This window comes from Ochotona princeps, unplaced genomic scaffold (genome assembly GCF_030435755.1).
Source record: "Ochotona princeps isolate mOchPri1 unplaced genomic scaffold, mOchPri1.hap1 HAP1_SCAFFOLD_1276, whole genome shotgun sequence".
Taxonomy (NCBI): Eukaryota; Metazoa; Chordata; class Mammalia; order Lagomorpha; family Ochotonidae; genus Ochotona; species Ochotona princeps.
This window is the reverse complement of record NW_026697423.1, coordinates 1-4813: the sequence shown is the minus strand read 5'-3', so window position 1 is coordinate 4813 and position 4813 is coordinate 1.

Below are 4813 nucleotides of genomic sequence, written 5' to 3'. Positions count from 1 at the left end.
ACACCTGCAAGAGAAGGTGGAGACAGGGAGTTATGCATTGGTCTTGATTGTTCCTAGCCTCTTCAGTGGTTCCCACTGTGCTAAGCAACGTCAACTTGGAGGCAGACACAGTGGCTGGAAAATAAAAGCCGTCAGCTTCCCTGGGCAAGAATAGTGCCTTACAAATGCCAAGGTAGCATCTTTGAAACAGTAACGATAATTCAAAAAATTGGCAGTGATTAAAGTCAAGTAATTGTTAGGTCAATGAAACGATTATTATTTATTTAAAAATAATATTACTGGGACTGGCACTGTAGCCTAGTGACTAAATTCCTCACCTTGCACATACAGGGATCCCATATGGATGCTGGTGTATATCCTGGCTACTATATTTCCCATCAAGCACCCGGCTTGTCACTTGTGAAAGAAGTCAAGGACAGAACAATACCTTGTGAGACTGCACCTGTTGGGGAGACTCACAAGAACCTCCTGGCTCCTGGCTTCATTTTGGCTCAGTTCTGGCCACTGTGGTGACCTGGGGAGTGAGGCAGCAGATGGAAGATCTTTCTGTCTCTGCTACTGTAAATCTGACTTTCCAATGAAAAGTTTTATCAAGCATACTAATATTCCCTTTCCCCAAAAACTCTAGAGCTGAAACAATCACTGTAATTTATGTCACTGATGTGTGACCATCCCTTATGGTTACATTTATATTCAAATGCAAAATACCCATACAGGAAAATCACATCTAATGTGGATTTGAGTTTGACATAGTAAAATAAACTTGGAGATTCTGAAATGATTTATTGCATCCCTTTATGTGTTAAAAAACACCTAAGAACTCTGGGCCTGGAGGTTTAAACTTCCAGCAGCCAGGAGGCTGTTGGTGGGCTCCAGGATGGGGTGTCCTGCTCGGATCCTGACTCCAGCCACCATGTGCAAGTGGTGAGCTGTCCCCGGGCCTGCCTGGGTTCGGGGCTGCTTCCTTCGGGATGAGTACACCAAGGGAGGAGGTCTCCGTGACTGGATAGGTCCAGGGCCAACCTACCCCCTCGCATTGGGTGATGAATGGGATTGGGGAGGGGCGCAACTTTGGGCCTGGAGGTTTAAACTTCCAGCAGCTGGGAGGCTATTGGTGGGCTCCAGGATGGGGTGCCCTGCCCAGATCCCAAATCCAGCCACCATGTGCAGTTGGTGAACTGTGCCCTGGTGGCCAGGGCACCATTTGGTGCTGTTATCAGAACCTCTGCTTAGGTAGCTCCAGGTTGATCCCACTGTGCTTCTGGGATCTGAGTCAAACCTAAAGATTCCCAATGGCAATAACTCTTCCTTTGAAGAACTTGTAATCACTTAACAATACTGGTTGGTGAACACCAGTTCATGAAAAAGCTAAGGCTTGGGGCTTGTCCAGCAGGATATCCTTTGACCTGACATGATGATGGATCAGGAGACTGGTCACATTAGGCAGGGCCATAACATTAACTAGCACTCGAGAACCATAGCTGGAGGTAGATTCTGTACAGGATGTGTGGGTCACACCCTGTGGAAATTCTAGCCCCACTGGTAAGCCCAAGAGTTTGGGTAGTTTTGGACTAAGCTGGGTGTGACGAAGGAGCCTGCCATCAATCACAGGTAAAGGAACCCGCAACAGTCTGGACTTGTCAAGGCAGCAGCACCCGAATGTGCATCCTGAATAGGGTGTGGGGTGGGCTGGGCTGCAACATTCACCAGCTCATATAAGGCCAAATGGAAGGCCAGACTGCGCCAGACACTGGAATAAAACCCATTGGCATGTATGAGAACTGGGTCTGGGAGTGGATTAAGTGGAGAAACTTGGGAAACTCCCTTGGCGAGTCATAGCTCCCACTGATGAACATGTAGTACAGACCTGGAGGTTGGACAAGCTGGACAAAGTAGCTCCAACAGTTGGCTAATGTGTCAATTGGTAATGGAATGGGGTGTACTGGGCAGGACTGAGCAAACCTTAGCCTACAAGTGAAACTAGAAGCCACGATGGAACACAGGTCATGCCGAGCTAGGATCTTGTACCTTCTGGTCTACGTGAGTTAAGGACGCTAAGCCACAGTGTCTAAGGCAGGGGCCAGGACAAGTGAGGGACTGTGCCAAGCTGAGTCAGAGCAAACACTGGCAGGTGCGTGATCTACAGCCGGGAACAGGCCCAGCTGGGGAGCTAAGGGGAGACCCTAACTGGGCTGAGGTTCCTACCAAGGGGTGCATGTGCTGGAATGGGGGCTATGTTCTAACTAGGAAACAATTGTAGTCTCCCGTGGCACTAGTGTGGACTGGGACAGGATGCGCCAGGCCAGGTCAGACCCCAACATTGTCTGGTGTCCTGGAGAACCAGGGTAGATGTGGGACTGACTAGGCTGGGTCTCAACTCCCTTCTGAGCCATGTGTGAGCTGTATGTGGGTATGGACAATCCATGGCTGGGCTAAAACATCCAACAAGAACCAGAATGGGTTGAAGGATAGCCAAGAAAAGCCACTGTTCCTGCTAGGACAGGAGGTGAACTGAGTAGGGCTGGCTCATGGACCCCCTGGTATGAGCAAAATCTGGCATTGGGAGGGGTTCTGATGGAGGAGCCTGGGCAACTCCTATCGCAGGACACAGCCCCTGCAGGTAAGCGCAAGAAGCATGATAGGAAACAGCCCAGAACAAGCTATGGAAAGTTTACCACTGGCATACATTTGGCATGGGTCGGGGGCAGACCAGGCTGAATCAGTTCATGTCATCCACAGGCAAACCTGAACACCAGAACAGAGTGTGGGTTGAGCCAGGTTTGGTTGCGCCAAATACCAGTGCACAATGAGGAATGCCAGGGTGAGGTTGCCTGTACTGGATGTGATTGCAGCACCCAACCAACATGCGTGAGAACCAGGAAGGGAGTGGCAGAGCCAGTGGGGGGGGGGTTTAAAGGGCTGGCCCCCTCACCAGACAGGTACCCCCACTGGAGAGTGCGGGTTGGGATGTGGACAGAATAGGCTAGGCAGGGCTACAACACCTGTGCGCCTCATTTGGACTAAATCAGGGAAAAGTCAGGCTGGGCTGACTGTTCCTACTGGTGCAAGCATAAATCAGAGTGGGTGAGAGTTGTTTGGGCTTAGCCACAGCATCAGCTGGCAGAAGCTGGCACTGGGGGGCTAATTCTGTCAAGTCAAACAACAGAACCACCTGTAGAGTGCATAATCCAGAAGTGAGAGAGACCCGGGAGAGAAATAGTGGGTTCCTCCCTCTTGGGTCACTACTCCCACTGCAGAGCACGAAAACTAGGACAGGGGCTGGGGTGGCTAGACAGAGAGGCACTCAACAACATCTGTGAGGGCTGGATAGTTGACTTAGTTAGATAGAACTAAGTTTTAACACCCATTGACAAGTACAGGAACCAAATGGGATGTGGGACAGACTGGACTAGTCTGCTATACATACTAGCAAACCAGGGTAGGGGGTGGGCCTGGTGGGGGTTATTGTGGGTCGCTCCAACTAGGCTGCATTGGTTGATGTGAGGGCCGAGTATGTGCTAGGCAGAACCAGGCTGGACTGCAACACCCATTGGTTCCAGTGCAACTCGGGACCAAAAACAGAACCAACCCAGCAATTGCAACCACCAGCTGATCATGGTGATGGACTGTGCTGGGCCCTGTGCTTGCTAGAACATACAAGAATCTGGTCTGGGAATACCTCAACGTTTCTTTGAGGATCTCCCCAATTGAACTGTTGGACTCAGAACCCTAGCCAAGAAAAAACAGAAGACAGAACAGGTCAATCAACCACCTCAGCTCTATGTTGGCAGCGAAATACTGGCAAAGAAGACTCCATGATGGACTATGCCAATCAGTGGATTCTTCAACAACCTCACCAAGCTGGGAGTGGCAAAACTGGCAGCAATTCATAACTGGTGAACTATTAAAAACACTTGAGCAAGTATCTCAGAGTATGCCCCACATCCGGGACTTGGGGTGGGTGGGAAACTGGGTGGGGCTTCTCCCTCAATATCCCCCTATAGTTAAGATACATGAAGGAAACAAAATGGACATAATAGTGTTACCCATTTCCCTATAGCCCCTGAACCTTTTTAAACCGTAATTAACTGTGTAAAGATTGTCAACAATACAATAAAAAATAAACAAATAGAAAGAAAAGAAAAAAAAAACACTTGAGCAAGTATCTCAGAGTATGCCCAACATCCGGGACTTGGGGTGGGTGGGAAACTGGGTGGGGCTTCTCCCTCAATATCCTCCTTCACCTCACATACAAGAAGGAAACAATATGGACATAATAGTGTTATCCACTTCCCTATAGCCCCTGAACTTTTTTACCTTAATCAACTATGTCAAGATTGTCAACAATATAATAAAAGCAAATTAAAAAAAAAAAACAAACACCTAAGAACTCACCAGAAAATTTACAAATTGAACTCATTATTTTTCAATTATGAACATCACCACCACCAATTTTTAGCTATTTTTACCTTCTAAAACCTATTGGAGTTGATCACAGTGGTGAAGTTTCTGCTTGGAACCAACAAACGCGAGAGTGCCTGGTTTGAATGCAAGCACCATGCCTGATTCCATTATACCTGCGTGCATAAATCCACCACGGGGGTCCGGTGGTGGCATGGCCTAGGGGCTAAAGTCCTCGCCTTGAACATGCTGGGATCCCACATGGGCACCGGTTCTAATCCAAGTAGCTCCGCTTCCCATCCAGCTCCCTGCTTGTGGCCTGGGAGAGCAGTCGAGGACGGCCCAAGACTTTGGGACCCTGCAGCCACGTGGGAGACCCAGAAGAGGTTCCAGGTTCCCAGCTTTGGATTGA